Genomic DNA, 12,500 nt, shown 5'->3' with positions numbered 1-12,500 from the left:
CCTGGTTACTGATTTCTTCTTTTTAAACATTTTTCTAAGTTTTTCTGGTTACTGATTTCTTCTTTTTAAACATTTTTCGCAGTTTGTCTGGTTACTGATTTCTTCTTTTTAAACATTTTTCGCCGTTTTTCTGGTTACTGATTTCTTCTTTTTAAACATTTTTCGCCGTTTTTCTGGTTACTGATTTCTTCTTTTTAAACATTTTTCTAAGTTTTTCTGGTTACTCATTTCTTCTTTTTAAACATTTTTCTAAGTTTTTCTGGTTACTGATTTCTTCTTTTTAAACATTTTTCTAAGTTTTTCTGGTTACTGATTTCTTCTTTTTAAACATTTTTCTAAGTTTTTCTGGTTACTCACTTCTTCTTTTTAAACATTTTTCTAAGTTTTTCTGGTTACTGATTTCTTCTTTTTAAACATTTTTCGCCGTTTTTCTGGTTACTGATTTCTTCTTTTTAAACATTTTTCTAAGTTTTTCTGGTTACTCATTTCTTCTTTTTAAACATTTTTCTAAGTTTTTCTGGTTACTCATTTCTTCTTTTTAAACATTTTTCTAAGTTTTCCTGGTTACTCACTTCTTCTTTTTAAACATTTTTCTAAGTTTTTCTGGTTACTGATTTCTTCTTTTTAAACATTTTTCTAAGTTTTTCTGGTTACTCATTTCTTCTTTTTAAACATTTTTCTAAGTTTTTCTGGTTACTCACTTCTTCTTTTTAAACATTTTTCGCAGTTTGTCTGGTTACTGATTTCTTCTTTTTAAACATTTTTCGCCGTTTTTCTGGTTACTGATTTCTTCTTTTTAAACATTTTTCTAAGTTTTTCTGGTTACTCACTTCTTCTTTTTAAACATTTTTCTAAGTTTTCCTGGTTACTGATTTCTTCTTTTTAAACATTTTTCTAAGTTTTTCTGGTTACTGATTTCTTCTTTTTAAACATTTTTCTAAGTTTTTCTGGTTACTGATTTCTTCTTTTTAAACATTTTTCGCAGTTTGTCTGGTTAATGATTTCTTCTTTTTAAACATTTTTCTAAGTTTGTCTGGTTACTGATTTCTTCTTTTTAAACATTTTTCTAAGTTTTTCTGGTTACTCACTTCTTCTTTTTAAACATTTTTCTAAGTTTTCCTGGTTACTCATTTCTTCTTTTTAAACATTTTTCGCAGTTTTTCTGGTTACTGATTTCTTCTTTTTAAACATTTTTCTAAGTTTTCCTGGTTACTGATTTCTTCTTTTTAAACATTTTTCGCAGTTTTTCTGGTTACTGATTTCTTCTTTTTAAACATTTTTCTAAGTTTTTCTGGTTACTGATTTCTTCTTTTTAAACATTTTTCTAAGTTTTTCTGGTTACTCACTTCTTCTTTTTAAACATTTTTCTAAGTTTTTCTGGTTACTCACTTCTTCTTTTGAAACATTTTTCTAAGTTTTTCTGGTTACTGATTTCTTCTTTTTAAACATTTTTCTAAGTTTTTCTGGTTACTGATTTCTTCTTTTTAAACATTTTTCGCAGTTTGTCTGGTTACTGATTTCTTCTTTTTAAACATTTTTCGCCGTTTTTCTGGTTACTGATTTCTTCTTTTTAAACATTTTTCTAAGTTTTTCTGGTTACTCACTTCTTCTTTTTAAACATTTTTCTAAGTTTTTCTGGTTACTGATTTCTTCTTTTTAAACATTTTTCGCAGTTTTTCTGGTTACTGATTTCTTCTTTTTAAACATTTTTCTAAGTTTTTCTGGTTACTGATTTCTTCTTTCTAAACATTTTTCTAAGTTTTTCTGGTTACTCACTTCTTCTTTTTAAACATTTTTCTAAGTTTTCCTGGTTACTGATTTCTTCTTTTTAAACATTTTTCGCAGTTTGTCTGGTTACTGATTTCTTCTTTTTAAACATTTTTCGCAGTTTTTCTGGTTACTGATTTCTTCTTTTTAAACATTTTTCTAAGTTTTTCTGGTTACTGATTTCTTCTTTTTAAACATTTTTCTAAGTTTTTCTGGTTACTGATTTCTTCTTTTTAAACATTTTTCTAAGTTTTTCTGGTTACTCACTTCTTCTTTTTAAACATTTTTCTAAGTTTTTCTGGTTACTCACTTCTTCTTTTGAAACATTTTTCTAAGTTTTTCTGGTTACTGATTTCTTCTTTTTAAACATTTTTCGCAGTTTGTCTGGTTACTGATTTCTTCTTTTTAAACATTTTTCGCCGTTTTTCTGGTTACTGATTTCTTCTTTTTAAACATTTTTCTAAGTTTTTCTGGTTACTCACTTCTTCTTTTTAAACATTTTTCTAAGTTTTTCTGGTTACTGATTTCTTCTTTTTAAACATTTTTCGCAGTTTTTCTGGTTACTGATTTCTTCTTTTTAAACATTTTTCTAAGTTTTTCTGGTTACTGATTTCTTCTTTTTAAACATTTTTCTAAGTTTTTCTGGTTACTCACTTCTTCTTTTTAAACATTTTTCTAAGTTTTCCTGGTTACTGATTTCTTCTTTTTAAACATTTTTCGCAGTTTGTCTGGTTACTGATTTCTTCTTTTTAAACATTTTTCGCAGTTTTTCTGGTTACTGATTTCTTCTTTTTAAACATTTTTCTAAGTTTTTCTGGTTACTGATTTCTTCTTTTTAAACATTTTTCTAAGTTTTTCTGGTTACTCACTTCTTCTTTTTAAACATTTTTCTAAGTTTTTCTGGTTACTCACTTCTTCTTTTGAAACATTTTTCTAAGTTTTTCTGGTTACTGATTTCTTCTTTTTAAACATTTTTCGCAGTTTGTCTGGTTACTGATTTCTTCTTTTTAAACATTTTTCGCCGTTTTTCTGGTTACTGATTTCTTCTTTTTAAACATTTTTCTAAGTTTTTCTGGTTACTCACTTCTTCTTTTTAAACATTTTTCTAAGTTTTTCTGGTTACTGATTTCTTCTTTTTAAACATTTTTCGCAGTTTTTCTGGTTACTGATTTCTTCTTTTTAAACATTTTTCTAAGTTTTTCTGGTTACTGATTTCTTCTTTTTAAACATTTTTCTAAGTTTTTCTGGTTACTGACTTCTTCTTTTTAAACATTTTTCTAAGTTTTCCTGGTTACTGATTTCTTCTTTTTAAACATTTTTCGCAGTTTGTCTGGTTACTGATTTCTTCTTTTTAAACATTTTTCGCAGTTTTTCTGGTTACTGATTTCTTCTTTTTAAACATTTTTCTAAGTTTTTCTGGTTACTGATTTCTTCTTTTTAAACATTTTTCTAAGTTTTTCTGGTTACTCACTTCTTCTTTTTAAACATTTTTCTAAGTTTTTCTGGTTACTCACTTCTTCTTTTGAAACATTTTTCTAAGTTTTTCTGGTTACTGATTTCTTCTTTTTAAACATTTTTCTAAGTTTTTCTGGTTACTGATTTCTTCTTTTTAAACATTTTTCGCAGTTTGTCTGGTTACTGATTTCTTCTTTTTAAACATTTTTCGCCGTTTTTCTGGTTACTGATTTCTTCTTTTTAAACATTTTTCTAAGTTTTTCTGGTTACTCACTTCTTCTTTTTAAACATTTTTCTAAGTTTTTCTGGTTACTGATTTCTTCTTTTTAAACATTTTTCGCAGTTTTTCTGGTTACTGATTTCTTCTTTTTAAACATTTTTCTAAGTTTTTCTGGTTACTGATTTCTTCTTTTTAAACATTTTTCTAAGTTTTTCTGGTTACTCACTTCTTCTTTTTAAACATTTTTCTAAGTTTTCCTGGTTACTGATTTCTTCTTTTTAAACATTTTTCGCAGTTTGTCTGGTTACTGATTTCTTCTTTTTAAACATTTTTCGCAGTTTTTCTGGTTACTGATTTCTTCTTTTTAAACATTTTTCTAAGTTTTTCTGGTTACTCACTTCTTCTTTTATAACATTTTTCTAAGTTTTCCTGGTTACTGATTTCTTCTTTTTAAACATTTTTCTAAGTTTTCCTGGTTACTGATTTCTTCTTTTTAAACATTTTTCTAAGTTTTTCTGGTTACTCATTTCTTCTTTTTAAACATTTTTCGCAGTTTTTCTGGTTACTGATTTCTTCTTTTTAAACATTTTCCTAAGTTTTCCTGGTTACTGATTTCTTCTTTTTAAACATTTTTCTAAGTTTTCCTGGTTACTCATTTCTTCTTTTTGATCATTTTTCTAAGTTTTCCTGGTTACTGATTTCTTCGTTTTGAACATTTTTCTAAGTTTTCCTGGTTACTCACTTCTTCTTTTCAAACATTTTTCTTCGTTTTTCTGTTTACTCATTTAGCACTTTCAGGCACTTTCCGATCATTTCCTCGTTCCCGATTTCACCCTTTAAAACGCTTTCGGGCATTTCCCTAAGTTTTGCGGTTCACTCGTTTGGGACTCACTGACACCTTCTCTAGCTTCCCTGCTCACTTTTTTCGTACTGTTGAGAAAATTCGAACCCTTTCCTTAACTATGCCGGTTACTGACTTCACCGCTTCAGACCCTTGTCCCCGTAATGAAAGATACCATTTCCCACCGTGGGAAATGCACGAAAATCGGACTGAACACGGGGGAGGCTCCCCCCTCGAAGGCGAGACCGTCGGCAGAACCGCCGGGTCAAACCCGGCTGAGCTACCCGGCTTACAAGTCTCAAAGTCGGTATGAGCAGTCACGTCCACCCCCATTCCCTTTTGGACCACTTCCCACGGTTCCAAATGCATGAAAATCGGCCTGTACACGGGGGAGGCACCCGCCTCGAAGACGAGACCGTCGGCAGAACCGCCGGGTCAAACCCGGCTGAGCTACCCGGCTCGGAAGCGCCAAAGTCGGGTTGAGCAGTCACATTCACTCCCATCCCCTTTTGGGCAACTTCCCACGGTTGGAAATGCATGGAAATCGGACTGAACACGGGGGAGGCTCCCCCCTCGAAGGCGAGACCGTCGGCAGAACCGCCGGATCAAACCCGGCTGAGCTACCCGGCTTACAAGTCTCAAAGTCGGTATGAGCAGACACGTCCACCCCCATTCCCTTTTGGACCACTTCCCACGGTTCGAAATGCATGAAAATCGGCCTGTATACGGGGGAGGCACCCGCCTCGAAGACGAGACCGTCGGCAGAACCGCCGGGTCAAACCCGGCTGAGCTACCCGGCTCGGAAGCGCCAAAGTCGGGTTGAGCAGTCACATTCACTCCCATCCCCTTTTGGGCAACTTCCCACGGTTGGAAATGCATGGAAATCGGACTGAACACGGGGGAGGCTCCCCCCTCGAAGGCGAGACCGTCGGCAGAACCGCCGGATCAAACCCGGCTGAGCTACCCGGCTTACAAGTCTCAAAGTCGGTATGAGCAGACACGTCCACCCCCATTCCCTTTTGGACCACTTCCCACGGTTCGAAATGCATGAAAATCGGCCTGTATACGGGGGAGGCACCCGCCTCGAAGACGAGACCGTCGGCAGAACCGCCGGGTCAAACCCGGCTGAGCTACCCGGCTCGGAAGCGCCAAAGTCGGGTTGAGCAGTCACATTCACTCCCATCCCCTTTTGGGCAACTTCCCACGGTTGGAAATGCATGGAAATCGGACTGAACACGGGGGAGGCTCCCCCCTCGAAGGCGAGACCGTCGGCAGAACCGCCGGATCAAACCCGGCTGAGCTACCCGGCTTACAAGTCTCAAAGTCGGTATGAGCAGACACGTCCACCCCCATTCCCTTTTGGACCACTTCCCACGGTTCGAAATGCATGAAAATCGGCCTGTATACGGGGGAGGCACCCGCCTCGAAGACGAGACCGTCGGCAGAACCGCCGGGTCAAACCCGGCCGGGCTACCCGGGTTAGAAGCCCTAGAGTCGGGTTGAGCAGTCACAATCACTCCCATCCCCTTTTGAACCTGTTCCCACCGTTGGAAATGCACGAAAATCGGCCTGTACACGGGGGAGGCTCCCCCCTCGAAGGCGAGACCGTCGGCAGAACCGCCGGGTCAAACCCGGCTGAGCTACCCGGCTTACAAGTCTCGAAGTCGGGTTGAGCAGTCACATTCACTCCCATCGACTTTTGGGCAACTTCCCACCGTTGCAAATGCATGAAAATCGGCCTGTACACGGGGGAGGCACCCGCCTCGAAGTCGAGACCGTCGGCAGAACCGCCGGGTCCAACCCGGCTGAGCTACCCGGCTTACAAGTCTCAAAGCCGGGTTGGGCAGTCACGTTCACCCCCATTCCCTTTTGGATCACTTCCCACGGTTCGAAATGCACGAAAACCGGCCTGTACACGGGGGAGGGTCCGCCCTCGAAGGCGAGACCGTCGGCAGAACCGCCGGGTCAAACCTGGCTGAGCTACCCGGCTTACAAGTCTCAAAGTCGGGTTGAGCAGTCACGTTCACTCCCATCGACTTTTAGACCACTTCCCACGGTTCGAAATGCACGAAAATCGGCCTGTACACGGGGGAGGCACCCGCCTCGAAGACGAGACCGTCGGCAGAACCGCCGGGTCAAACCCGGCCGAGCTACCCGGCTTAAAAGTCTCAAAGTCGGTATGAGCAGTCACATTCACCCCCATTCCCTTTTGGACCACTTCCCACGGTTGGAAATGCATGAAAATCGGCCTGGACACGGGGGAGGCTCCCCCCTCGATGACGAGACCGTCGGCAGAACCGCCGGAACAAACCCGGCTGAGCTACCCGGCTTACAAGTCTCAAAGTCGGTATGAGCAGACACGTCCACCCCCATTCCCTTTTGGACCACTTCCCACCGTTGGAAATGCACGAAAATCGGCCTGTACACGGGGGAGGCACCGGCCTCGAAGACGAGACCGTCGGCAGAACCGCCGGGTCAAACCCGGCTGAGCTACCCGGCTTACAAGTCTCAAAGTCGGGTTGAGCAGTCACATTCACTCCCATCGACTTTTGGGCAACTTCCCACGGTTCGAAATGCACAAGATTCGGCCTGAACACGGGGGACGCTCCCCCCTCGAAGGCGAGACCGTCGGCAGACCCGCCGGGTCAAACCCGGCTGAGCTACCCGGCTCGGAAGCGCCAAAGTCGGTATGAGCAGTCACGTTCACTCCCATCCCCTTTTGGACCGCTTCCCACGGTACGAAATGCATGAAAATCGGCCTGTACACGGGGGAGGCACCCGCCTCGAAGACGAGACCGTCGGCAGAACCGCCGGGTCAAACCCGGCTGAGCTACCCGGCTTACAAGTCTCAAAGTCGGGTTGAGCAGTCACATTCACTCCCATCGACTTTTGGGCAACTTCCCACGGTTCGAAATGCACAAAATTCGGCCTGAACACGGGGGACGCTCCCCCCTCGAAGGCGAGACCGTCGGCAGAACCGCCGGGTCAAACCCGGCTGAGCTACCCGGCTTAAAAGTCTCAAAGTCGGTATGAGCAGTCACATTCACCCCCATTCCCTTTTGGACCACTTCCCACGGTTGGAAATGCATGAAAATCGGCCTGGACACGGGGGAGGCTCCCCCCTCGATGACGAGACCGTCGGCAGAACCGCCGGAACAAACCCGGCTGAGCTACCCGGCTTACAAGTCTCAAAGTCGGTATGAGCAGACACGTCCACCCCCATTCCCTTTTGGACCACTTCCCACCGTTGGAAATGCACGAAAATCGGCCTGTACACGGGGGAGGCACCGGCCTCGAAGACGAGACCGTCGGCAGAACCGCCGGATCAAACCCGGCCGAGCTACCCGGGTTAGAAGCCTCAGAGTCGGGTTGAGCAGTCACGTCCACCCCCATTCCCTTTTGGACCACTTCCCACGGTTCGAAATGCACGAAAATCGGCCTGTACACGGGGGAGGGAGCCGCCTCGAAGACGAGACCGTCGGCAGAACCGCCGGTTCAAACCCGGCTGAGCTACCAGGCTCGGAAGCGCCAAAGTCGGGTTGAGCAGTCACATTCACTCCCATCCCCTTTTGGGCAACTTCCCACCGTTGCAAATGCATGAAAATCGGCCTGTACACGGGGGAGGCACCCGCCTCGAAGACGAGACCGTCGGCAGACCCGCCGGATCAAACCCGGCCGAGCTACACGGCTTACAAGTCTCAATGTCGGTATGAGCAGTCACGTCCACCCCCATTCCCTTTTGGACCACTTCCCACGGTACGAAATGCATGAAAATCGGCCTGTACACGGGGGAGGCACCCGCCTCGAAGACGAGACCGTCGGCAGAACCGCCGGGTCAAACCCGGCTGAGCTACCCGGCTCGGAAGCGCCAAAGTCGGGTTGAGCAGTCACATTCACTCCCATCCCCTTTTGAACCTGTTCCCACCGTTGGAAATGCACGAAAATCGGCCTGTACACGGGGGAGGCTCCCCCCTCGAAGGCGAGACCGTCGGCAGAACCGCCGGGTCAAACCCGGCTGAGCTACCCGGCTTACAAGTCTCGAAGTCGGGTTGAGCAGTCACATTCACTCCCATCGACTTTTGGGCAACTTCCCACCGTTGCAAATGCATGAAAATCGGCCTGTACACGGGGGAGGCACCCGCCTCGAAGTCGAGACCGTCGGCAGAACCGCCGGGTCCAACCCGGCTGAGCTACCCGGCTTACAAGTCTCAAAGCCGGGTTGGGCAGTCACGTTCACCCCCATTCCCTTTTGGATCACTTCCCACGGTTCGAAATGCACGAAAACCGGCCTGTACACGGGGGAGGGTCCGCCCTCGAAGGCGAGACCGTCGGCAGAACCGCCGGGTCCAACCCGGCTGAGCTACCCGGCTTACAAGTCTCAAAGCCGGGTTGGGCAGTCACGTTCACCCCCATTCCCTTTTGGATCACTTCCCACGGTTCGAAATGCACGAAAACCGGCCTGTACACGGGGGAGGGTCCGCCCTCGAAGGCGAGACCGTCGGCAGAACCGCCGGGTCAAACCCGGCTGAGCTACCCGGCTCGGAAGCGCCAAAGTCGGGTTGAGCAGTCACATTCACTCCCATCGACTTTTGGGCAACTTCCCACGGTTCGAAATGCACAAAATTCGGCCTGAACACGGGGGACGCTCCCCCCTCGAAGGCGAGGCCGTCGGCAGAACCGCCGGGTCAAACCCGGCCGAGCTACCCGGGTCGGAAGCGCCAAGGTCGGTATGAGCAGTCACATTCACTCCCATCCCCTTTTGGACCGCTTCCCACGGTTTGAAATGCACGAAAATCGGCCTGTACACGGGGGAGGCGCCCCTCTCGAAGGCGAGACCGACGGCAGAACCGCCGGGTCAAACCCGGCCGAGCTACCCGGGTTAGAAGCCTCAGAGTCGGGTTGAGCAGTCACATTCACCCCCATCCCCTTTTGAACCTCTTCCCACCGTTGGAAATGCACGAAAATCGGCCTGTACACGGGGGAGGCCCCCCTCTCGAAGACGAGACCGTCGGCAGACCCGCCGGATCAAACCCGGCCGAGCTACACGGCTTACAAGTCTCGATGTCGGTATGAGCAGTCACGTCCACCCCCATTCCCTTTTGGACCACTTCCCACGGTACGAAATGCATGAAAATCGGCCTGTACACGGGGGAGGCACCCGCCTCGAAGACGAGACCGTCGGCAGAACCGCCGGGTCAAACCCGGCTGAGCTACCCGGCTCGGAAGCGCCAAAGTCGGGTTGAGCAGTCACATTCACTCCCATCCCCTTTTGGGCCACTTCCCACGGTTCGAAATGCATGAAAATCGGCCTGTACACGGGGGACGCTCCCCCCTCGAAGGCGAGGCCGTCGGCAGAACCGCCGGGTCAAACCCGGCTGAGCTACCCGGGTTAGATGCCTCAAAGTCGGGTTGAGCAGTCACATTCACCCCCATCCCCTTTCGGCCCCCTTCCCACGGTTGGAAATGCATGAAAATCGGCCTGTACACGGTGGGCGCTCCCCCCTCGAAGGTGAGACCTTCGGCAGAACCGCCGGGTCAAATCCTGCCGAGCTACCCGCGTTAGAGGTCTCAATGTCGGCTTCAGCAGTCACATTCAATCCCATTCCCGTTTGGACCTCTTCCCGCCGATGGAAATGCACAAAATTCGGCCTGAACACGCGGGACGCTCCCCCCTCGAAGGCGAGACCGTCGCCAGAACCGCCGGGTCAAATCCGGCTGAGCTACCCGCGTTACAGGTCTCAAAGTCGGGTTGAGCAGTCACGTTCACCCCCATCCCCTTTCGGACCCCTTCCCACGGTTGGAAATGCATGAAAATCGGCCTGTACACGGTGGGCGCTCCCCCCTCGAAGGTGAGACCTTCGGCAGAACCGCCGGGTCAAATCCGGCCGAGCTACCCGCGTTAGAGGTCTCAATGTCGGCTTCAGCAGTCACATTCAATCCCATTCCCGTTTGGACCTCTTCCCGCCGATGGAAATGCACAAAATTCGGCCTGAACAGGCGGGACGCTCCCCCCTCGAAGGTGAGACCTTCGGCAGAACCGCCGGGTCAAATCCGGCCGAGCTACCCGCGTTAGAGGTCTCAATGTCGGCTTCAGCAGTCACATTCAATCCCATTCCCGTTTGGACCTCTTCCCGCCGATGGAAATGCACAAAATTCGGCCTGAACACGCGGGACGCTCCCCCCTCGAAGGCGAGACCTTCGGCAGAACCGCCGGGTCAAATCCGGCTGAGCTACCCGCGTTACAGGTCTCAAAGTCGGGTTGAGCAGTCACGTTCACCCCCATCCCCTTTCGGACCCCTTCCCACGGTTGGAAATGCAAGAAAATCGGCCTGTACACGGTGGGCGCTCCCCCCTCGAAGGTGAGACCTTCGGCAGAACCGCCGGGTCAAATCCGGCCGAGCTACCCGCGTTAGAGGTCTCAATGTCGGCTTCAGCAGTCACATTCAATCCCATTCCCGTTTGGACCTCTTCCCGCCGATGGAAATGCACAAAATTCGGCCTGAACACGCGGGACGCTCCCCCCTCGAAGGTGAGACCTTCGGCAGAACCGCCGGGTCAAATCCGGCCGAGCTACCCGCGTTAGAGGTCTCAATGTCGGCTTCAGCAGTCACATTCAATCCCATTCCCGTTTGGACCTCTTCCCGCCGATGGAAATGCACAAAATTCGGCCTGAACACGCGGGACGCTCCCCCCTCGAAGGCGAGACCGTCGCCAGAACCGCCGGGTCAAATCCGGCCGAGCTACCCGCGTTAGAGGTCTCAATGTCGGCTTCAGCAGTCACATTCAATCCCATTCCCTTTTGGAACACTTCCCGCCGTTAACAATGCACGATATTCGGCCTGAACACGCGGGACGCTCCCCCCTCGAAGGTGAGACCTTCGGCAGAACCGCCGGGTCAAATCCTGCCGAGCTACCCGCGTTAGAGGTCTCAATGTCGGCTTCAGCAGTCACATTCAATCCCATTCCCGTTTGGACCTCTTCCCGCCGATGGAAATGCACAAAATTCGGCCTGAACACGCGGGGCGCTCCCCCCTCGAAGGCGAGACCGTCGCCAGAACCGCCGGGTCAAATCCGGCTGAGCTACCCGCGTTACAGGTCTCAAAGTCGGCTTCAGCAGTCACATTCAATCCCATTCCCTTTTGGAACACTTCCCGCCGTTAACAATGCACGATATTCGGACTGAACACGGGGGCCGGTCCGCCCTCGAAGTCAACACCGTCCGCAGAACCGCCGGGGCAAATCCGGCTGAGCTACCCCGCCCCCGAACACTCAAAGTCCCTCTGAAGCCTTGCATTCGCCTCCTTGGAAAATTGACGTCAAACATTACCAAAATCGGGGGCACGAGCACTAAAGCTAAGTCTCACCCTTTCCCTATCCCTAACCAGGAACCGAACGCCCACCCTCAGCCTCACACCAACGCCGGTGCCACTCCAGACAGACACACCCTTCAAAACCACACCCATCCGGCCATGCAACTCAAAAAGGGTCCAAATTCAGAAACACCCCCTTCAAAAGGCACTCCATCCTCGGCCACACCACCGGGACATGCTCCCCTCGGCGATAATTAAGCCCCCACCACTATTTGAAGCCAACCGCAGCCGCAACTCGAACGGAGAAATCAGTAACCAATTCAAAAATGCGCTTGGTTACTGATTTCTACTGAGCCGAAAAAATTCTAAGTGTCGGTGGTTACTGATTTATACCAACCCGAAAATATTCTAAGTGTCAGTGGTTACTGATTTATACCAACTCGAAAATATTCTAAGTGTCGGTGGTTACTGATTTATACCAACTCGAAAATATTCTAAGTGTCGGTGGTTACTGATTTATACCAACCCGAAAAAATTCTAAGTGTCAGTGGTTACTGATTTGTACCGACCCGAAAAAATTCTAAGTGTCAGTGGTTACTGATTTATACCAACTCGAAAAAATTCTAAGTGTCAGTGGTTACTGATTTATACCAACTCGAAAATATTCTAAGTGTCGGTGGTTACTGATTTATACCAACCCGAAAATATTCTAAGTGTCAGTGGTTACTGATTTATACCAAGTCGAAAATATTCTAAGTGTCAGTGGTTACTGATTTATACCAACTCGAAAATATTCTAAGTGTCGGTGGTTACTGATTTATACCAACCCGAAAAAATTCTAAGTGTCAGTGGTTACTGATTTATACCAACTCGAAAATATTCTAAGTGTCGGTGGTTACTGATTTAT

Source organism: Chiloscyllium punctatum, unplaced genomic scaffold (genome assembly GCF_047496795.1).
Source record: "Chiloscyllium punctatum isolate Juve2018m unplaced genomic scaffold, sChiPun1.3 scaffold_832, whole genome shotgun sequence".
NCBI classification, from domain to species: domain Eukaryota; kingdom Metazoa; phylum Chordata; class Chondrichthyes; order Orectolobiformes; family Hemiscylliidae; genus Chiloscyllium; species Chiloscyllium punctatum.
This window is presented reverse-complemented; position numbering follows the sequence as displayed.